Raw genomic sequence first — 23,591 nt, 5'->3', positions numbered from 1 at the left:
CTTTTGGAGGGGGGTACCCGGGAAGGGGCGTCGGGGATAGAAGATTGGGGACAGGTGCTTCGTGCCGCGGCCTGCCGGGAGGAGGCGCTGCGAAGACCCCCGCCCATGCCGGGTGCTTTCTGCTGCCCCCAGCGGAGGCGCCCGGGCCCCAGCCCCGGCCCCCCTAGCGGCTCCTCGGGAATGCTGGGAATGTGAGTCAGGGCCTCTGCGAGCGGGCGAGCGTGCCGGCCGGCCGGGTGGGGGCCCCGCCGAGCGCAGCGCCTGGCAGCGCCGCGCGAGCGCGCGTCTCGGGACTGCGGCGGGTGCCGCCCCCTCGGCCGCCGGCCCCGCCCGGCCCCGCGCCTGGCCCCGGCCCTCCGAGCAGTGTCCTCCTCCTTCCCTTCTTTCCTCCCTCCCTGTTCCCCGCCCCGCTTCTCCTCCTCTTCCTCCGCCTCCCGCTCCTGCTCCCTCGGTCTCCGGCTCCGGCGCCGGCTCCTGCTCCTCCTGGCCGCCCGGGGCCAAGGCGACGAGAGGTTGTAAAAATCCATGTGGGACGGCCCCGGGGCGAGCATCGGAAAGGTGAGACGCCGACGCCGGGGCCGGGGCCGCCTGGTGCCCGGCTCCCTCGGGGCGCCCGTGCCCGGGCATCCCTCGTGCCGGGTCCCCCTCGCTCGTGGGGAGCTGCAATGCGTTATCGTGGGGAGCCTAGGGGTGAACCATCCGCCTCCTACGGGGCTTTCTCGGGCGGGGGGAGGGATGGGGCGGCCTAAGGGAGGATTTGCCCTGATGTATAAACCCCCGGATTGGAACAAGTGCACGGTTTCCTCCAGCGCGCGGGCGCCGCTCGCTAGCCCCGGCTGCCCGGGCCACCTCCCGCAGTCCCTCTCCGGCAGCCACCCTCACTGCCATCGCCTTTCTTCTCTCAGATCCCCCTCTTCTGCCTGGCGCCCCCTCTTGCCTCGAGGGGTGGGGTGTTCGCGGGGTCGGGGGTCTTGAGCAATCCTAAGCAGAACAAAGTGGAGAAAGGTGGAGCCCCCGCCCGGGGGTGGGGTGGCTGGCCGCCTGGGTGGGTTCAGAGGGGAGCATATTTTTTTAAAAAAACCCGTGTCAGGGAAAATGAAGCCGATTTATCGGGGAGGGCTAGGGGATGGTGTATGAAAAGGAATACGATGTGAAATTGAACTGAACGGCATCCCTTCTCTCCTCCTCCCCATCTCCTAATTATACAAAAAAAGGGATACTTACGAAGGTGTACCTAATTAAAAAAAATACCGTACGAGCCTTTGAAAGATCATCTTAGGACAGTGAAGATTAAGAGCTGCTTTGGTTCGGGGTAATAAAATAGAGCTCGTAAACTCTCCGTTCGGCCCTGCCTTATTTATTTTGTACTTAAGGGTCTCTGTTCTCTTTGCCAGAGAGGGAGGGTCCGCTCTTTTAGGAGTGGATCGATTTTAGGCGGCTACCTGCCTTTGCTGTATGAAAGGCAATTTACTCCCCGAGCGGTGAATTGTCGGTTCCCTCTGTGATTGACAGCCACACCTGCCACTTACGTGGGTAGAATGGGGACCGGTGGAACCCAAAGAGCCAATCAATGCTCGGGAGAGGAGGGCAGCTCCCACTTGTCATGGTTAGTTTCCTGGTTGGCTCTTTAAATCAGCGATTTTACTTAACCATTGGTTTCCACCTGGTATGGGGATACAGCTGTGAGAGGCAGACAAGCGGGAAGAAAACTCTTTGAAAATGGACTTTTAGAAGCAAGTATATTTGACCTGTGTTTCCTTGTCCTCCCAATCCCTTACCCACCACCCCCCTGATTATTAGTTGTAGTAGTTGCGGATGCCGAGGCCACTGGCTTAAAAATGAAAATGAATCTGTGTAAAGAAGGAATTGGGGGAGGGGGTGTTAGAATTGCCCACCTATTTCTCCAGAATTGCAGTCTTTATAAGAGACAACATGTACCGTTGAGCTATCCGGGAAAAGGGTGTGGCACTTTGTCTCCTATGGTCACTCTTGTCCTTGTAAAGTCACATTGTTTCTCAGTATACAGTACTTGGGGCTTGGCTCTACTGGATGGATTTATAAGGTATTTTTGGAGCCGGCAAACGTTCTTTATGGGGAGTCACATGAATAGAAGGGATTCTTTTAGTTCTGACAGTTAACTCAACTTCTGGAAGTGAGGGCTGCCTTGTTCTCTTTTGCAGAATGTCAGTTCGGTGGTGGTGGGGTCAAGCCATTTTCTTTCCGGGGAGTAGTAGAGTTTGCCTTTTTCTCATGTAAGCCATCTTGTCTGTTTGCTTCTGTGCTTTAATAAAATACTTTTACAGTTTTGGCAGGGAGGGGTGTGGAAGGTGATGGTGTCATGGTTTTCACCTGCAAGACTTTCACGGGTGGATGAATCATGGGTGAAGGACCAGATCCATCTCAACTTACTACTAGTGAAAGCCTGATTTTTCAACACCCTTCTCCCTGAATTCATTAGAAAAATTACTGATTGATCCAAAGAGCTGTCACTTTATAGAAGTTGTACCTGGATGTGAACATAATTCTGTGAATTAAGCATTTCATAAACAGACTGTGAGCCAGAATATACTGATTAGAATGGTTTTCATGTAGAAGCCGGGTTTGTCAAAGCAGTATTATTACTATTACTATCATCATCATTGTTATTGCATAGGCAAGCACTTTGTTGAGTACTTTATATGCATTATCTTTTTTAAACCTTGTGGAGCCCCTCTGAGGTAGGTACTATTCTTATGCCCAAATTATAGATGAGTAACTAGAAGGAATTCAGTATCTTGCCACAGTTTAGTATGAAAGCAAGAACCTGAGCCCGGGTTTGTCTTACCCAGAGCCCATGACCTTGGCCATGGCCTTGACTTCAAATTTTGGTTGTGTAGTCTGCATGTGTCCAGTCTGAAGTGTGGGTTCTTCCAGCATACGTAGAGCTAACCATTTTAAGAGTCCACTGTGATTCTGACAGTCCTTTTATCAGCCTGTTTTGCCTTTGCATTTGAAGGCTGTGGCATGGGCCAATAGGCAAATTTAGTAACTCTGTTTATTATATATTTCCAGTAGAAACATAATAAAATATAAAACATATAACATATAATAAAATAAAAATTTTGGCTCGATAAAAATTTAGTTCCAAACTTAATGATGATGACTTAAAAGAAGGTAAAACAAAACAAAATTCACACTCTTCCATTTTTCTTGACACCTTAAATTTCCAATTAGAGTTTTAAATAGATCTTGGTTGAATAAATGCTCTTAACATCCTTCAGTTGTCTCCCCACCAAGGGATTAGGGTTTTATTTTCTTTGTTATTTACAGAGACCCTTTTCCATTAGTGATTAGGTATAATGATATTTAAAATTATTCTTTTGTAATAGCATGACCGTCTTGTTTTATTTTATTTTTTATTGTTTTTTGAAATGGAGTCTTGCTCTGTCATCAGGCTGGAGTACAGTGGCGTGATCTTGGCTCACTGCAATCTCCACCTCCCGGGTTCAAGTGATTCTCCCACCTCAGCCTCCCAAGTAGCTGGGATTACAGGTGCCCGCCACCATGCCTCTCTAATTTTTGTATTTTTAGTACAGACTGGGTTTCACCATGTTGGCCAGGCTGGTCTTGAACTCCTGACCTCAGGTGATCCTCCTGCCTTGGCCTCCCAAAGTGCTGGCATTACAGGTGTGAACCACCGTGACCGGCCCCTCTTGTTTTGTTATGTTGGAAAAGCTACAAGATGTAAGCCTTATCAGTCTCTTCCCATTGGTGAAACTCAGTGGTGAAGGTTTGCCAAAACAGGTATCCTGAAAGATAAGGTGAATGGTATTGCAGTCCACAAATTTACCTAAAGAGTCTTTGACTTTGGTTAGGTTGACTTTTGTACAATCTGCATTTGCTTGTTTTACTAGGACACCCTCTAGCCTTTTTTTTCTTTTTTCTTTTTTTAAAATCCGCTAACCAGTTAACATTTTGGCTGGTCCGTGGGGCATCTACTTGCCAGCCAACAGTTTCAGTTTCAGCAATGTTTACACTATTCCTTTATATTTTATTGTGATTTTCTTAATTTAGAAAGATAGGATGGATGGAAAGCACAGAAAAGCACCAATATTCATGGTAATGTAGATCTCATAAATTTAAAATAGTTGATCCAAAGGTAGAACTCACTGGATGTACAAAACATGGAGACTCTACAACCTCTTCTTTTTATGTGAAGAAAAGGAACAAAATGAATGAAGATATAAGACATGCTAACATATATCAAATGATAAGATATATTAGTCAGCTTTGGCAGTGTAACAAAACTCCCTGACTTACAGCAACAGGTATTTATTTTCACACTCATGGGTCTTCAGGTTGACCGTGATTTGGCTGGTATAGGTTGGGCTCCTTGGGGTGGCTGTGCAGAGGCTGTGGGTTGGGATCCAGTCTCCTCCACATGTGTCCTGGGGCCCAGGCTGAAGGGATGGCAGCTACTTGGGGCATGCTCTTCTCCTGGCAGATCACTGGAGCCAAGAGACAAACTACACGAGCAAATGTCACTTTCACTAATAACCTGTTGCGGACAAAGCACTATTTTGGACAACACTTGTCTGTAAACGTAGACTCTGTTCACAGTAAGGGAGAGAATATTTGATGAACTATCATCCAGATTCCAACAGCGTGTAAAAATTATGGTTGGAGGATTTTCTAATTTTTTCTTTTTCTTGGGGAATGCAATTTTCATCCCCTCACTCCCATTGCTAGCTGCGTGACATATAAACCTGGTCCTTAACTTCTGCATTTCAGGAATATTCTGTGTTTGATTTTAGAGGGCTGGCTATAATACAGGTTTGTGTATACACATGAATTACTTAAATTATTAAGGCACTATTTATTAGAACCTACTGTGTTCCAAGAGACAATGTTCAGTGCAGTGGTGAACACAGTTTTTATCTGATGTGGGTCCTGCCACCATGAAACTTATCATTAGGAATAGGTGTAAGGAAGGACTTCTTGGATGCAATGGCGTTTTCCTGGACCTTAAAGCAGGGAGAGAGTTGGAGATGCAGATAGAGCAATGGATACTATAAAAATGTAGGGGCACATATGGATATAATGAGTTACTCCACTTGTCCAGAGAGTAAGAAAGGTGAATAACAACAACAATAATAATTATAACAGTAGTATTTATAGCTTAACTTCTATTGGGCAGTTAACTATGTGTTAGGCACTGTGCTTAGCACTTTCCATAAGATATTTAATATTGGGTAGGCTTGCTGGTTGCCTACCCAACATTCATTTTCTCCTTTCCAACTAAAAGAACCCCAATTTTGTCTGAGATGGAAATAAGCCCACCTCACCTTCCCAAGACTCCCTTGGACTTAGAGTGGCTATGAGAGTTGGGTCTGATAATGTCATAGGTGGAAGTTTTTGGGTGGAGGCTTTCCTGAAAATGTAGTGAGTGAGACACACGTGGCTGGTATACTCCAAGAACTTTTCAGCTCTTTTAGCTTCTTGCTGCTGAGATCATCGGTGCAATGCCTGGAGGGGCAGCAGCCAACTACAACAATGAAGATAAAGCCATGGTTTTTGTTTTTTTTTGTTTGCTTTTGAGACAGGGCCTCACTCTGTCACCCAGGCTGGAGTGCAGTGGCACCGATCTCAGCTCACTGCAGCCTTGACTTCCCTGGCTCAAGTGATTCTCCCACCTCAGTCTTCCCAGTCGCTGGAACTACAGGTGCACGCTACCATGCCTGGCTGATTTTTGTATACTTTTGTAAAGATGAGATTTCCCCATGTTGCCCAGGCTGGTCTTGAACTCCTGAGCTCAAGTGATCTGCCTGCCTTGGCCTCCCAAAGTGCTGGGATTACAGGTGTGAGCCACCGTGCCCAGCCAAAATCGTGTCTTACAAATGGCAAAGCTGGACCCTGGAAGGATCTTGGTCTTGGTGACATCGTTCATTCATAGTACCAGCTTAGACTGCCTTCCCCTGTAGTTCTTATTGCATAAAACTAAAAAGCTCTTTACTTGTAAGTCACTACTTATTACTTGCAGCCGCACATACTCCTCACTGATACATACCTTCTCAAGAAAACCCTCAAAGTAGATGCTATCACCTATTTTGCAGGTGAGAACATTAAAACTTAGAGGGGTTAAGGACTTGCCCAACCGGTAAGTAGAAGCATTGGGGGTTCAAAACAACATCATTTTGACTTTCAGGATCATCCTCTTGCCTCTGGCTGTGCAGGACAAGTACCATAGTGGAGATAATGTTGGAAAATTAGGCTGGATTAAGATTTAGGAGGCATCTGGATTCCTGGTTGAAATATTTGAGTTTGATTTCATGGGCTAGTGAGTATGAAGCCATTGAAAAAGACAGAGACCGGAGGTTGGGAGACCACTGAGGCTTGAGTGCATGACATACATGCTTTAGTGCGAGTGAAGGTGGAGGGAAAACTGGGCATGAAACAGAGCTGGGGACATGAGAAGATAATGGAATTGAGTTAACCCAAATCATAGTTGCTGTTAACCTATGATCATCTGAGAGCAAAATGAAAGTCTCCTGAAGGCTAGTATTCACTTCTACTGATGGCTTCACGTTTGCCCAGAAGTAGGGAATGAGTAATGTAGAGAATTGCTAATGAGATATGAATCACTATTTCATGCTGTGGGGTGGGGTCTTCTACTCATTGTCAATACCATTTATTGAGCCCTTGACGACCTTGTATTAAATGACTTTGGTCTGGGTCTGGCTCCACTGTGCCAGTTAAAGGTAGCAGAGATGAAGGGTGAGGTCAGAAGGTGCTGCAGTGGTACATTAGATTCTGTCCATGGACTTATTTCTGCTAAACATTCTAGACCTTCCTTGAGGGGTAGATTGGGGTTACTTTAACTGTCTGTGTCTCCTTTTTTTCTTCTCTTTACTTTTTAAATCTGTAAAATAAAGGATTTGGCTTACATTCATAGTTTTCAAATGTTTTTCAGCTGTTAAAACTTTTTGTTTCCTAAATAAAAATGTATCTGGACCCTCAGTATATTTATAGAAAGCAGAGATGTTCTGGAAATTTAGGGTCCAGATTTATGTTGTATGAAGTGTCTTTATGTTGAGGCCACTGCTCTAAAAGGACACCTACACACCCTTCCTGGTTCAGGATTATGTGAATCTTATAGCTGTTCAGATGTTTTATTTGTGCATCACCTTTAACAAATCCCTTTGTTATTCCACAGGTTGTGTCTTAATATCATCTGTGGTAGAGACTGTTAATGTTCCCCATAGCCACTTTTTCTTTCCTTCCAGGCATATGTTGGAGGTGGCTTGCATCACTTCCATGCTAGAATATTTGATTTCCAGTGTGAGAGCACCCAGTGCCCTCTTCTACTGCAATGATTACGGAAATGTGTGTTAAGATGGAGCCCTTCATCTGCCTGGGCCTTTCAGTGACTAAATGAACACAGCTTCCAGTCAACTGGAGTTGGACATATAGACCAAGAAGTAAACTTTGGTTGTTTTAAGCCATGAAGATTTTTGTGATTTTTGGTTTCTGCAGCACTTTTCTGCTTATCTTTACTGATACACCATCTTTGAGCACATCTGCTAAACTTTATGTAACTTACTTTTTGGGTGCCTTCTGGATTAACCTGAAGCCTGGCCAGCTTGTCCTTACTTTGTAGTTAGGAAAAGAGTGGGCTGGCATCTACATCCGCTGTCCGTGCTGGTCTCTGTGCTAATAGATTCTTTGAATTGAAAGCTTTATGCTCAATAACATTTGTTTTCATGTTTAAAAAGTTCCTGAAGACATATTGTATAGTGCACCTCACTGTTCTTTAAAAAAAAAAAAAAGCCTTTATGCCATCTTGCTTTTTTTTTTTTTTTTTTTTTTGTATTTTTAGTAGAGACGGGGTTTCACCGTGTGAGCCAGGATGGTCTTGATCTCGTGACCCCGTGATCCGCCCGCCTTGGCCTCCCAAAGTGCTAGGATTACAGGCGTGAGCCACCACGCCAGGCTGCCATGTTGCTTTTTTAAGTATAGAATCTCTGTGGCTTAGAGAGGAATAATGACTATAAGTTACCATAACAATGGCTGTTATTAAGTAGTGATTGATTTGTGAAGTATTTATTGAGTATCTACTTTGTGTTAGGCACTGGGGGTACAGAGATGAACCACAGATAGTTCCTTACTACTTGGAACTAATACTCCAGTTGGAAGTGATGGATACGTTTGCTCTGTTATATGAAGAGCACCATTTATTGAGCATTTACTATGTGGTAGGCACTGCGCTAGGTGCTTTATATTGCTCATTTCATATTACCTATACAGGTAAACGTATTATCCCATTTTATAGGTGAGGAAACTGAGACTCAAAGAATTTGATAAGTTCCATGAAGGCAGGAGCTTTGCCTTTGGCTGTATCCTTAGTGCCTAGATGTTCTGTAAGTATTTGTCAAATGATTGAAGGAACAGAAAAAGTTGCTCAGAGTTAATGCTGTGGCAGAGCCAGAATTTGAATCCACCACTGCCTTACTCTCAAGGCTGCTAAATTATCACTAGAGACAGTAGAAACAATGAGTGGCCCCACAATTACAACTGAAACAACCACCAAGCCTTAACCATTGTCAATGCCAAAAGCACCAGGAGCTCTAAGCTGTCTCACTTTCACAGCCAGGGCCGAGCCTTCTTTGTGATTTTCTGCTCATTCTTTCAGCTGGGGAAGTCCAAGGCCACTACATCACTGACTTAATTGTTAATATAATTGGTTACCCTTCTCTTGGGCCAGTTCATCTGCTACTCCAGCCTAATTTCTTCAGCACTTGGCTGGCCAATTCCCAGGGCGTGCCTCAAGTTCTGCTCTTAACCTCTTGGGCATTACTTCTCCACTTACATCTTCCAGATTTGTTGCTTTGAAGTTGTATTTCCTCTGTTCTTGAACTCATGTTGACTCTGCCAAGCAGAGTTCGCTTGGTCAGAGCCCAGGAATCTCTAGTTGCTGGCACCTAATCAGCACTCAACAAAATTAAAAAGAGAGACAGCGCGTGTGCATGGAAGAAGAGAAGAAAATAAATAAAGGCAGGAAGAACTTTCAGGAAAGAACTAAGTGGTTATTTTTTCCTGGAAGTCAATGGTGAGATTATAGCCCCACTAGATGAAGAGTTGGAAGGGCATCTCTGAGATATACCTGAAAACCAAAGGCGAGCCGCAATGTTCATAGACATCTTATACCAGCAACTTAGTTTTGCTATGGTTTATTTTTCAGAGTCTACATTTTGCTCACTTAATTATCCTGTGTGAGTGTGTGTGTGTGTATGTGTATGTGTGTGTGTGTGGTCTGATAGCATTAGCTCTCTTTTCCTGTCTTAATACTTTCCACCCCTAAAGGTAGTTGTCATTGTGTGATTTCAGGGCATGAATGAGTTGCAGGCAGCAAAGTGCATTTACCCTAAATGCATTAGGAGCAAACTATTAATTCAAGGCAACTTCTTAGTGGGTCAGAAGACAAGAGCTTGAATGGGAATTGAGCAATGTGACTGTTCTTTAAGAATATGCTCAGATCCTTATGCAAACCGTGAAAGATTTCTGCTAAATGGTATGACTAATTGCAGTAAGAAAGAGCAGAGTTTCCTATAAGAAATTGAACCTAGTTGTGCACTGTGGTTACCAGTTCTTATGATGGCATATTTCTCTATAATAAGATGGGTGTGGTCAGGAGTTCATCCTCTATGGGCCTAAGTTGATTGAAGGTGGGTTTGGGGTCTGGGAGCTGCTCTGGCAGTGAGAGTTGAGCAGCTCTACCAGATGTGAGGTTAGGGCGGTCCCATGATCACTGGTTATTTTCTCAGTGATACTGGTGGGCATCAAATTTCTACCAAGATGTCTTTCTTGTGCCTGGCTTGAGGCAGATTAGCCATGCTCCGTTTTGCCAGCCAGCTCCAGCTGTCATCACCTCGAGGAGCAGCTGTGGTTCAAGGGGCGGGTTCCAAGAGGAGCAGGGTTGTTGACTCTTTTTTTACATTCACATCTCAGGAGAGGATTTTTGATGTCTTTTCTTTCCTTCTGGTGATGTATGTTTTTCCTTCCCTTCTAAGTCTGTAACATTCCCTCCTCCCCCTTCTTTGTTTCGCATTTTGACCCTTTATTCGTATTGTTCATGAAGCCTCTCCCTGACAGGAAGCAGGAGGTTGGGGGGTAGTGAGTGGGATAACAGCGTGGCATTCGTATGGGCTCGTTGAAAATAGGTCCTGTTTGATGCTGGGTGGATACAAAAGCACCTGGGTCTTAGTGGCTGCTGTTCATCAGGCTTGTGAGCGTGGAGCAGTTAGTGTGGGCACGCAAGGGGAATTCTTCACCTTTTTTGTTAAAGCTGAGAAATAACTCTCTTTTTTATACATGGGCTTTGAATGCATTCATGGGCCACCTTGAATTCACAACATGAATAGTTGCTTAGAATAACTTCAGAGCAGATTCTTTCAGATACAGAGACATAGCACTGACCTGGGGTCACAAGCCCTAAGTTCCCTTTTTGGCTTTGCCACTAGCTTTCTCCTTATTTGGGATCTCTGTTTCTCTATCATCTAGTCCAATTTGCTTCAAAGGCACTCTTCTAGATCTATTATATATATATTTTTACAACAGTTTCTTCATGCAAAGGTTCAACTAAGTAATTATCATTTTATTAGTTATTTCAACCTGGAAAACAGGAATGGCTGGTGTTCTTTCATAATAGACATTAGTAACAAAGAATTAAGCCATTCTGTTATGTAGTCATCGTAAAAGTGTATGCTTGCTTTGTGCCAGTCTTCTTCTGGGAATAGGGTGTGTACATGTCAAGAGGACCATAATAGAGCAGGTAATTTTGTAGGGGAGTTCAGGGATTGTTGTATCCAGTGGAGCACCAAACAAGTAAGCAGGCAATAATGGATGCTCTTTGGGGGAGCATCCAGGCTATCATGGAAGACTTAGGAGAGTCATGGATGAAGAATGAAGGAAGGCTTCCTGAAGAAAGTAGCACCTAAAGTGTCACTGAAGGGTAAATGGAATTAGCCAGAGGAGGGAGGATTTGAAGGTACAAATAACAGGGGGAATAGCATGCACTAGGTCCAAAGGTAAGCGAGAGAATGGGAGATTCAGGGTTCACGGAGGTAAAGGTAGGTAGAACTGTAGAGCTGGAGTTTAGCTTGGCTCAGGATGAGGGACGGTGAGAGGAGCCAGAGAGTGTGATGAGGGCATAAGACCCTGTGAGCCATTGAGGAGATGGGACTCAAGCTTAAAACTTCAAGAGATTTCAAGTAGGGGACGGATACGATCAAAGACTCTGAATTCTCTTTATTCTCCTTTTATTTCACTGTCATGGCAATAATTACCTACTTTTGATGCTTGTGGGAGTGTGGGACTTGACATTGGGAAGGGAGGGTGGCAAGATGACCTGAAGAACAATAGAAAGATTGATTATTATGGCTTTGGGACTCCTAGCAATGTCTATTCTGATTCATTGACCAAACACAATTTATGCAGCCTTAATAATTTTGAAAGACCATTTTCCAGGTGAGGAAAAATATCTGCTGGTGAAAGATCTGCAGTGGGACTCCACATCACTTGTTGGTTTTGAGACTCTCTCCCAATATCACCTAGGACAAAGTTCATTTCAGTAAATTTTAAGCAGAGAACAGAGAGTACACATTGTGTTTCAAAATCTTTGTACTTAATGGGCAGAATGAAACTGACTTTGTTAGATTAATCGAGGGAAATACTTGGAGTAATTCATAGTTTACAGCTTCTGAAAGTGGTCTGAGAAAGTTCATGAATGGAAATAGTTTCATTATTCCTTGAAATGTACAAGATTGGGAGTTATGGGCTAGAACACTATTCAATACCCAGTGCATAGTGGCTACCTCTGACTTTACTTTGATATGATTTACAGTTTTGTACATTATACAGTAACACTGTTAAATTGCCTTTCATACATTAATCTTCTGTGCTGTAGCTTATGAACCACCATTCTGAGCTACTGTATCATGACCTTACCTGCCGACAAGTAGTTTTAGTTCATCAACATCATCATATTTGTACAACAGTTTGTGCAATCACCTGAATATTTCTTGAATTTTGTCATTAATTTATAAGTGGAAAATGGAAAACTGTAGGCAATAATATAGGGAGAAGTATTTAGCTCATAATGTAATTGAGCCAAACATTGAAACCATTAGGCATGCCCAATATGGCTAGTGGTTAGCTTTAGTCAGATGCTTTGAACTTAAGTTGGCCAACTATTTATAGTTGTGAGTGAAGTTAAAGGCTATGTATGTATGAAATGTTGGAAAAAAGCTTTAGGGATTATATTAAAGAGCAAGATGGAATTTGGGATTTTATCATTTATTTGTTCTGGAGACCAGAGCTTCCCTTTTTAACATGTAAGTCAAGGTAAGTTTTGTTTGTTCAGCTTTTTAAAAAGTACATATTCAGAAAGGTGTTTTCTACAAAAGCAAGAGACAGAAATTGGATTTCTCATCAGTCTTATTTACGAGTCCACCAGAGTATGTAACCTAATCCTTTGGTTTGCTAGTCAGAATAGGTGATTATTGTGATAAAATCTCTGTGTATTTTGGCAAACAAGTAACGAGAAATCAAAGAAAAATAAAATGGCATTTGGCAAAGGATTCACCTCAATGGGAATTTCATGATCCCATGGTTTCATTTGTTAAAATGATGCACTGTGGAACTAGAAAAAGACTAAATGAGTCCTAGTCTTTGCCATAAACCTTAGGAGGGTACATTTGTAGCCAAAGAGAGAAAGGGATACGCATAAAATTTACCAGATCAAAGTTGTTTACAATTGACCCCACAGCCCTCTAATTCCCTAGGTCAGGAGGGAGTGGTGGTTATCTGTCTGTCCTGGGGGGGTCTGCTTGCTATCTGGGGAGCTTATCTAACTTTTTTTGTGGGCTCAGCCCACCTCTAGGCAAAAGATTGAGCTGGATACAAAATTCCAGTTCTTTCTAATACCTCTTGTGGTTGGTTGAATGATGAGTGCTAAGTCATGAGAGATGTTATTTAAATAGAAGATGGGAAAGAATTGGCTCTCAGATTTTTTTAGTCTCTTCCTGAAACTGAGCGACGTAGTTTATCTTCTATAAAAAAGGTGGATAATTGTTAGACCAGAAATTCAAGAAGATCATATTAAGTATCTACTATGAGTCAGGCACTGTGCTAAGCACTTTGAAGAATTATCTCGTTTAATCTTCACAATAACTTCATGATCCAAGTATTATTTTTATTGATAAGGAAAGTAATGTTTAGAGAAATTAAGAAACTTGCCTTGGTGTCTTAGTTGACTTTCCCACAGAAGCAGACCCTGAGACAAATAGTTACTTGGGACTTACAGGGGTCACTAGTGAGTGAATGAGGATATGAGACAGGGAAGTGAAGGCAGCCAATAGATGGGGCATTGTTAAGCGAGTTGTGCAATGGCAACTAGTGTTTAATCCCATAAGGAAATTGTAGAGATAGTGTAAAACACCTGCCTTAGGGTATTTTTACACAAAGGCTAGGAGAGTAGGGATGTCTCACCACTAGTTCATGTCAGTTGTTTTTTTTTCTTTTCTTTTTTTAAAATTTATTTTAATTATTTTTGTTTTTTTACTGTGGTAAAATATACATAACATAAAATTTACCATTGTAACCATTTTAAAGTGCAGCCCCTGGAAACCACCATTATACTTTCTGTCTCTATGAATTTGACTATTCTAGGTACCTCATATAAATGATATCAGACAATATTTGAACTTTTGTGGCTGGTTTATTTCACTTAGCATAATGTTTTCAAAGTTCATGTTGCAGCACGTATCAGAATTTCATTTCCTTTTTTTTTTTTTTTTTTTTTGAGACAGAGTCTCACTCTGTTGCCCAAGTGGGAGTGCAGTGACAGAGTCTTGGCTCACTGCAACCTCTCAACCTCTGCCTCCCGGGTTCACGTGATCCTCGTGCCTCAGCCTCCCAAGTAGCTAGGACTACAGGTGCATGCCAACATGCCCGGCTAATTTTTGTATTTTTTAGTAAAGATGGGGTTTTGCCATGTTGGCCATGCTGGTCTTGAACTCCTGGCCTCATATAATCCACCCACCTTGGCCTCCTCATTTCTTTTTTAAGGATGAATAATATTCCATTTTATGTGTATACTTCATTTTCTTTATGCATTCAACATCAGTGGACATTTTGGTTGTTTTCACCTTTTGGCTATCATGAATAATGCGGTTGTGAACATTGTTGTATAAATAGCTGTCACATTTTTTTTTAAGGGTGGTTAACCCTGGGACTTCTACACCCTGCAAGGGAAGACTAGCTTATCCAGGTTTAAAAGATACTCTCAGGCAGAGATTCTGATATTGGTAGTGCCTTTGGGGCACTCTAAAATGTTCAGGTCAGAGGGACATCGATAGGCACTTAGAGCATCTGCTTGCAAGATCTTAACCTAAGTAAGTGGAGAAACTGGAATTTGGACTCTTCAGAGCCCATGCTTTAAACTGCTCTACAGTGAGTTGCCTTTTAATTGCAAGTGTAAACTAGTGCTGAGATATGAAGATGCTGAGATAGTTCTTGCCTTTAAGGAAGGTGCAGGGTTGAATCATCTGTTTTGCAAAAGGTTCAAGTGAAGACAGGGTCATCAGTTGGTGCAATCTGTAAGTCACACAGCCATTATAAGATGGAATCACAGATAGCAGGAGGTGGTTGCATGTGTTGCCTTTCTTTTGGTGTGGAGGCATGCTTGGGTCAGTTACAGCTGGATTCTTCCTAGGGCTGTGCTCCAGGACAGGCACTCACACGTGTACTGATCATACGAGGTCCAGCCCACGCCCATTGATGCTCGCTGGCATTCTCTATTTGGATTGTTTGTACAACTATGTCACCTCCTAGCTGGATTTATCCTCCTTTCGGCTTTTCCAGTGATTGCCTTCATCTTGATGTCCAAGCACCAGGAGCAGCTATTTGTCAGTAAAGAAATCAGTAGTCAGGAATGATAAAGAGAATACATTTGGAGGCAATTAAAATAGTTGGTTGTATGCATCTGTGTCTGAAAATAAATTATTTACAAATGATTTGCTTCTATCTGGAGACCTAACAGAAGATATTCTGTCCCTGAATGGATGATATTTCCTAGTTTGGTAATCTGCAGAGGAAGAAAGAAATGAGAGATAAATCAGTGAGAAAGCACTGTCCTATATTTTAATCTAAATGTTACATATTTTGTTTTAGCACTCTATTTGTGGTAGCTGGGTTTATTAGTCAGATATTGCTAGGTTGTGCTGGGCTAACAAAGGACCTCCAAATCTCAGTGGCTTCTTTCTCTCAGGGGTTGTCTGTGATTCTGCTCCATGTTATCTTTATTCTGGGACACAGGCTGAAGGAGCCTTTCTTGGACAGCCTATCTTCAGGGTAGAGAAGAAAAAACAATGTTTTACCCACAAGAGGGCTCTGATAGCTACTGTTTGGTTATGGCATTTGTTACTTCTGCTCACATTTCATTGGCCAAAACAAGTCATATGGCCAAGGCAGATGTCACTGGAGCAGGAAAGATTATCTTCCCACAGGAAGGAGACTGTAGGGATGGGCAGGCTAGGGGGATGGTGAATATGTTGAACACATGATGCAATTTAATGCATGGGCTAAAGTTTTACTTGCATGTGCACAGTTTTTTTTTGGCAACCTTTTTAATCAACTACTTTTTTTAGACCCATTGCAAGATGTTTAACGCTGTTATTCCTATTTTACTCATGAGGAAGAAAGGGTCTAATGTAAGAAAACAACACAATGAGCCTGTGGTCAATATTGATGATGATGAGGATTGTACTGAGTATTTACTAAGCCTCAGGCACTGTGCTAAGTACTTCTGCCTTCTCTGATTTAATCATTACTCACCTTATTTTTGTGAAGTAGCCATTGTTACACTTGAGGCCATTGTTACTCAGATACTTACTGAGGCTCAGAGAGGTTTGCTAACTTGCTCAAGGTTAAACAGATAATAAATGTGAGATTCAGGTCTCAAATCCAGCGTATGCTTAATCACTTAACCAAGGTTTCTCAGACTTAGATGATATCTTTTTTAATGAAAATAATTTCTCGTAGAACCCCAGGGTTGGCTTAAATTATTATTATGTAATGATACTTTAAATTGTATAAACATAAAGCTGGTGAGTTTTATTTTTAAGCTCTTACACCTTTTTAAAACCTAAATCAATTTAGAAATAGAGTATATGTCATATGACATTACTAATTCAAATTCATAACATTAATTTAACTGCATTAACTAAATTGCTGCTTATAATTAGAATGTGATGCTGACTATTCTGGACAGGTTCTTTGGCATCATCTGGTCTACCCTGCTGTGCACTGGATGATGATTCAATTTTCCCACCATATTCACAATAGTCGACTTCTGTGAAACTTTCATTCATTCTGAGGAACTTGACAATCCTTACCTTTCACCCAGTGAGAACACATCCTTTAGATCTCCAAGACCATCTTATTTCCTTTCACATTGACTCAGTGATTCCTTAGGATACAGCTTGATATTCAAAGTCAATGGGCATGGCGCTGTGCTGATCAAGAATATCCTTACCTTATTTGTTTTCAGATTTCTGAAGTAAAAACAAGCCTTAAATTCTCATGAGATTTGCAGATTCTTTAATATGCATAACTATGGATCTGACTTCCCTCCTTAGTTCTTGTCCAGGTTAAAAAACTGGATTTTCCCTGTCTGTTACTACACTCTTTTTTCCATAGGACTCTCTCCATCTGAGACCACACTCTATCACTCCCAGAAAGGCCCTCATCTGTTTCTGGTGTTCACAGCAACTGGCAGCCTTGCACAACAATTAGCGTTGTTAATGTGAACCTGAGTAAAGAGGCTGTGACCCCCTTTTAAATGGAAGGCTTTGGACCTCTAGCATGTCAGAAACCACATTACAGATTTGTTCTCCGGAAGTATTTGTTGAATAGATCCGAATTATGTCCTATAATTTCCCTTTTTATTTATTTTTATGTTAGATAAGCCTACCATTATCCATTCATAGACAAGAGATTTGACTCAATTACTTGATGATTTACTTACTGCACTTACTGACTCTCATGTACTCTAATTTCCATTGTTAAAGGGGTTTCTGTATACCATTCAGCACCCTGAACTTGATCCTTGTTAAAGCCTCCAATGTGACTCTTCCATAGTTATCAGTCATATTTTTGAGAGACCTCAGAGTTAGGATGTAACGTTTATTCTTTCTCTTCTTTCCAGAATACATAGATGAATGCTTGTCTCCATAATTTGCCCATTGGAGCCATTCCTCATCCCTCGTTGATTGTGGTCTTTTTTTTTTAATAGCTTAGAATCTTTGCTAAAATTTTTCCTCACGTATGTGATTATGCCTATATTCTTTTCTAGCAAAAAGCTATTTACACATAATCCTTATGCCATTATAAATGTAGCAAAATTTTGTGTGATTGGATTTTTAGGGCCAAGGGAGCAGAGTTTTTATTCTACCTCTCTATCATTTTCTCAGAAACATCTCTTAGTTGACAGATAGAAGATTTTTTAGTGTAAGACCCAATAATTCCTGAATATTCTTTTTTTAAGTATACTATAACTGAAGCTTTGCCAATTGACATTTTACATTTGCAGATGAAAGGAAATGCACAGATGTTTAAAAAACGAATCTGAAAACCTTATTTATTCTTTCAGTGCAACTACTTAATTTGTTCCATTTATGAGACTTTATGGGGCAATGAATAATGTTGTTATAATCAGCATATTTTATTAAACGTCGCTTATTTTAATTTTATTTAACATCTCAAATTATCTCTTAATTTTACTGTTTATTGTTTGGGATTTTGCCATTTTTAAAATTTATTTTTTTTTTTAGAGATAAGGTCTCTCTGTGTCACCCAGGCTGGAGCGCAATGGCATGATCATAGCTCCCTGCTGCCTTGAACTCCTGGACTCAAGCTACTCTCCTGCCTCAGCCTCCCAAGTAGCTAGGACTACAACTGTACACCGCCACACCTGACTAATTTATTTTTGAATTTTTTGTAGAGATGGGGTGTCATCATGTTGCCCAGGCTGGTCTCAAACTCCTGGCCTCAAGTGATCCTCCCACCTTGGTCTCCCAAAATGCTGAGATTATAGGCATGAGCTTACCACATCTGGCTGTTTTGCTATATTTTTAACTTGTGGATTTAGCTGTGTACTAGATAATAGTCTATTACTTTAACAAAATTTTTAGGGGTTTCAGATCCTTAATTTAACACTTTGAAATAAGTTGATGGAGTCTGAAATTTAAATAATGGAAATGGTTAATGGAAAGAACAGTTAACTAATATTTGGGCATGCAGAGCCCTTGCCTTGTAGTATGGAAGACAGTCAGCCTCTTGACTCAAGTACCTTGCCATAAAACATGAGCCAAGGCAGCTGAACATGTAATCATGCTAAATCTACACATGGAAAACAGTAATTATAAAATGAGTTTGGGGGAACTAAGGGAGAGAGTACTGATGTGTGGATAGGCGTGTTTGAGTTTCATAGAGCTTTTTGGAGAATGATGGGAAAGCAATTTTGAAAATCTCTGCTGTATTAAGCTGGACTTTCCCCCTATTGATTCACATCATGGCATTCACAGATGAAATGGTTTATTACTGGGACTTTGACTAACTATGGATGCATAATATTGTAGCCTGCAGATCATGGGGGAAGGCAATGTCGATTTTTCTCTCTAGTTTTAAAGAACTGGGGTTGATGTCTTCAGCACTTTTGAACAGCAGATTGAGTTTGACTCCGAAGTGTCTGACAGGGCTAAGTTTAGTGAACTGAGAGAATTCTATGGCAACTTTGAGGCTGAAAGCCACTGTGTTATATTCTGGTAGCCTTGGGCTTGTCAAGGTTAACTTCTGTTGATCATTAGCTGTGTGCTAGGTATTGTGCTAAGTACTTTCTTATATCATCTCATTTAATCTTTCCCAAATCCATACGAAAAGTCTGATATCCCCATTTTACAGATGAGAAAAGTGAGGATGAGAGAAGTAAAATACTTTGCTCAAGGTTGCATATCCAGAAGACAGGAATATGACTCCAGCCAAATCTGATTTTGAGGCTTCTCTTTTCCTTTTTAAAACACTATGTGTCTCCTCTCTGGCTACAATTACAGAATTGTCCTATAACTGCCATGGAAGTGATTTTAGTGATATGATAAAAATGTCATGATATTAAAGTGCCAGCATCATCCTTTCAATTATTTCAAAGTTGTTTTGCGTAGCTCCCATGTTCCCTTACTCTTGGGCGAGAGGGCCTACTCTGGTTCTCCTCTGACTGCACCCTCCACTGGGGGAAGAGTCCAAGGGGCCAATGCAGGTGCCCACCTGGACCCTGTGCCTGGCATTCTAGAGTCCGCTCTGGGTACCTACAGGCCTGTGACCTCCTTGCCTAAATGACCCTGAGTTGTCTTCCAGAATCTGCCTGGAAATTTTTTCCCAGTACATCTTCTTGGGGGTAAGCCAGGCTACCACTGTGCACATCCCTAGGCTTAGGGTTGTGGAGGGGCACATATGTGTGACGTTACAGATCAGGTGTCAGCAAACTACTACCTGTGGGCCAAATCCAACTACCACTTTTTTTTTTTTTTTTTTTTTGAGATGGAGTCTCGCTCTGTTGCCCAGGCTGGAGTGCAGTGGCACAATCTCGGCTGACTGCAAGCTCTGCCTCCTGGGTTCACACCATTCTCCTGCCTCAGCCTCCCAAGTAGCTGGGACTACAGGTGCCTGCCACCACGCCCGGCTAATGTTTTGTATTTTTTGTAGAGATGGGATTTCACCGTGTTAATCAGGATGGTCTCGATCTCCTGACCTTGTGATCCACCTGCCTCGGCCTCCCAAAGTGCTGGAATTACAGGCGTGAGCCACCGCACCCGGCCAACTACCACTTGTTTTTATAAATAAAATTTTACTGGAACACAGCCATACCTATTTGGTTTCAAATTGTCTATGGCTGCTTTTGGGCTGAAATGGCAGAGTTGAGTAGTTATGACAGAGATCAAATGGCCCACAAAACCTAAAATGTGTACTGTTTGGCCTTTTACAGAGAAAGCCTGTGGACCCCTGGTATAGCTGGAGCAAGCCTAGCTTGCATGCTGCAGAGTTCATGTGTATGAGGCCCGTGGGGTATGGTTGGGCCAGAGGTGGGGAGAAAGGGTGTTGGCAGAGGTGTGGGGGGCAGGCCTTCCTCCTGCCACAATGTTTTGGTGGAATTCTGAGGAGTCTAAGTATTCTAAGTTCAAAATTCAAATCTTACCTTCCCCATCTCTGTATTCAAGGTAGGAGGGTAGAATGTATTTTGTTTACCAGTTTGTTAGCTCAGTTTATAACTTTAAATGTATAGGCACACGGTATCTGGGCATCCATTTGTACTCTTGCCCTGGGCTCTAAGAGTGTTAGCACCAATGTAAAAATCTGGGTTGCAGTGTAGGGGTTTATAATAGGAGGGAAGAGAGACCCCAACAAGGAATTGCACATATTAATATGAAATTCTAAGGTATGGAAGTGCTTTTGGGTCATATACAGATTACTGGACATGAGAGAGGCTTTGGGGATGCTGATAATGTTCTAAGTCTTGGTCTAGACAGTGGTAACACAGGTGCACTCACTATATAAAAATTAACCGGTGCAGGCTGGGCATAGTGGCTCAAGCCTGTAATCCTAGCACTTTGGGAGGCCGAGGCGGGTGGATCACTTGAGGTCAGGAGTTCGAGACCAGCCTGAACAAAATGTCAAAGCCCCATCTGTACTAAAAATACAAAAATTCCCTGGGCTTGGTGGCGGGCACATGTAATCGCAGCTACTCGAGAGGCTGAGGCAGGAGAATCGCTTGAACTCAGGAGGCAGAGGTTGCAGTGAGCCGAGATCACACCACTGCACTCCAGCCTGGGTGGCAGAGTGAGACTCTGTCTCAAAAAAAAAAATCAATTAACGTGTGCAATTAAGGTCTACCTTCATCATGTATATGTTCTGCTTTAATAAAGTTTATAAAAATAAATGAAAAGAGAATATATTAAAATTAAATATTTAATGTAAAGAATATAATCTCTATATTTTATAAATATTGTAACAGATATACTAAGATTAATATATTACAATATATTGCAAATAAACAACCCTTGCTCCCAGTTTCATTTGTCCAAATTAAATCCAAAATGCTGGAACCCATGTGCCAGTTTAGCTGGAAATTCCGAATCTCTCCACTAGACCGCCTTCCCAACCTTCCCCACTTCTCGTCTCCCTCTCTTTCCTCTCCTCCCCGCTGCTTCGGGCTTACACATCCCCAAAGCGAGCGGGATATGGTTATAAATCCCACATCCAAATCTGGAAATCAATCTGTCCGACCAGCCCATCACATGATTACATCTTGATGCCACAAGGTGTCGCTGTTGAGGCTGTTCTCCCTCGGACTGAAAGATGCTGTGCGTGCCCTCTGTGGTCCCCACTCTGTGGTCCTGCAAGGGAAGGCCAACCCAGTCCCCCGTGGCCAAGCTCAGACACAGTGTGCCATGTGGGGGTGTAGCGGATGCTATTGGTGCCCCACCCGCATCTCCTCAGCACTCATGGCCTGTATGGGAACATGAGGGCTTTCTCTTTGGCTTCACTTGGGAGTGCCAGGGAGCATCCCTCAGCCCATGATGGAGTTTCTTGCCCTTCTGGAGGCGCACCTATGAGGCCGGTTCTCCACTGTTTCTCGAAGCTCTTTCCAGTTGCTTGCAGCAGAAACTTTCTTGAAAATGCACCCTCGGCCGGGTGTGGTGGCTCACGCCTGTAATCCCAGCACTTTGGGAGGCTGAGGCCGGAGGATCACTTGAGGTCAGGAGTTCGAGACCAGCCTGGCTAACATGATGAAACTCTGTCCCTACCCCAAAATACAAAAATTAGCGGGTGTGGTGATGCGCGCCTGTAATCCCAGCTACTCGGGAGGCTGAGGCAGGAGAATGGCGTGAACCTGGGAGTTGGAGGGTGCAGTGAGCCGAGATCGTGCCAGTGCCCTCCAGTCTGGGCGTCAGAGGGAGACCCCGTCTCAAAAAAAAAAAAAGAAAAGAAAAAAAAAAAAGAAGAAAATGCGCCCTCTATTGACTTCCTTGACTTCCTTGTTTTAGTTCCAAATTGTCCTCTCAGTACTTTCTGGGAATACCTTCTAAATGAACCTCCTACACCCACATCCTTGTATCAGCATCTGCCGGTAGGGAACCCCAACTAGGACATACAGCCTTCCTCATGAGTTACAGCCCTGTGCACAGTTTTGTGCCCCACTGTACAGGCTCCATACAGCATGCGAGGCCTCCAGAAGCTTCTAGCCTTACTCACACACTTTGTCAATAGGGGCTTCTCCATGGCTACTGAGTCACATGTCCTGAGTCCCAATCACCAGCCTGGACTTCTCTATCTTGAAGTAATTATTTAATTTCTGGGAACTCTTAAGTCTGGTGGAGCTATGCTAATTCCTTCCCATAGATCTCACTTACTCTGAATCCTGGGCACCTAAGACTGGGGTGTCAGTGACTTCCCTCCGTGAATGTTCCCGAATCATTGTGCATAAAGACACCTACAAGATTTCACATTTTCCAAACCAGGGATCTGAGGAGGGACAGCCTCAGTTGGGTTATGAAGGGTTTCCTTACACCTTCACCAGAGGATTCAGGCTACCTAGTCTAACTCTACTTTAACCTAAACAAGAGGGCCATTGAGATGACCCTTGGCCAGTCAGCTTCTCTTATAAAAAGAAAAAAGATAGCATGTCTTTCACATCATGAAAAAAAAAAAGCATTATGCTTTGAGAGAATGTAACTGAGAGACCTGATTTGAATGGGATAGATCTTGTAGAGGGTATGCTATTGAAACCATCATCTAAGTGATGGAATAGGAAATAATAGGAATTAGCCCTGCAAAGAGAACAGCAGGAGTGAAGGCTCTGAGACAGGAAGGGACTTGATGCATTGGAGCAGCAGGAAGAAGACCCTGTCAGAGTCTGTGAAGGAGAGAGTGGCAAGAGGGGAGGTGGGGGCTGTTGGCAGTACTCAGATCCTGCAGGGCCTCAGGCCATGGGAAGCGTTTTGGTTTTGTCCACAGAGCGATAGGAAGCTTTAAAAGGGTTTTAAGTGGGTAAGGGGAGATATTTTATAATCGTAATTGTATCTTAAAACAGTTTAGCTGATATTTTGGAAATAAGAGTAGAGGATGATAAGAGGAGAAGCTTTAGGAGGTATGAAGTAGCTTATGCAAGAGTCACGTTGGTTCAAGAGGAGTGGAAACAATGGAGAAGATTCAAGAGCAATTTTGGAGGTAGAATTAATAAGATTTGGTAAAGAACTTGAAGTGGGTGGTAAAAGAATGAATTGTTTAAGACCTTATATGTGAGTAGAGTGGTAAAAAATGTAAATACCTATTGGGGGAAGCAGGCAGGAAAGGAATCAGACTGAATATAAGATAATGGGAGTGGAGGAGACTGTGGCAAACTGGAGGGTACATGTCCTCTCTTGAAGGGGCAGCTGCTGGTTGCTCCAACCAGTTATTGCCATGTAGAAAGGTGAGCCTGACATTGTCAGATTTTCAGATTT

At 42.7% G+C, this 23,591-nt stretch overlaps 1 protein-coding gene across 6 annotated transcripts in view; it reads left to right on the top strand.

Moving 5' to 3' along the window:
* The first annotated feature begins 295 nt into the window (after positions 1-295).
* Positions 296-23,591, top strand: part of ERC2 (ELKS/RAB6-interacting/CAST family member 2) — a 971,230-nt gene continuing 947,934 nt past the window's right edge. For all 6 annotated transcript variants that reach the window (XM_055383002.2, XM_055383001.2, XM_055383000.2 and 3 more), the window contains exon 1: positions 296-558. The gene's annotated coding sequence lies outside the window, so the exon portion shown is untranslated. The remainder of the gene's footprint in view (positions 559-23,591) is intronic.

The sequence above is a fragment of the Gorilla gorilla genome, chromosome 2 (genome assembly GCF_029281585.2).
Source record: "Gorilla gorilla gorilla isolate KB3781 chromosome 2, NHGRI_mGorGor1-v2.1_pri, whole genome shotgun sequence".
Classification (NCBI taxonomy): domain Eukaryota; kingdom Metazoa; phylum Chordata; class Mammalia; order Primates; family Hominidae; genus Gorilla; species Gorilla gorilla.
This window is presented reverse-complemented; position numbering and strand designations above follow the sequence as displayed.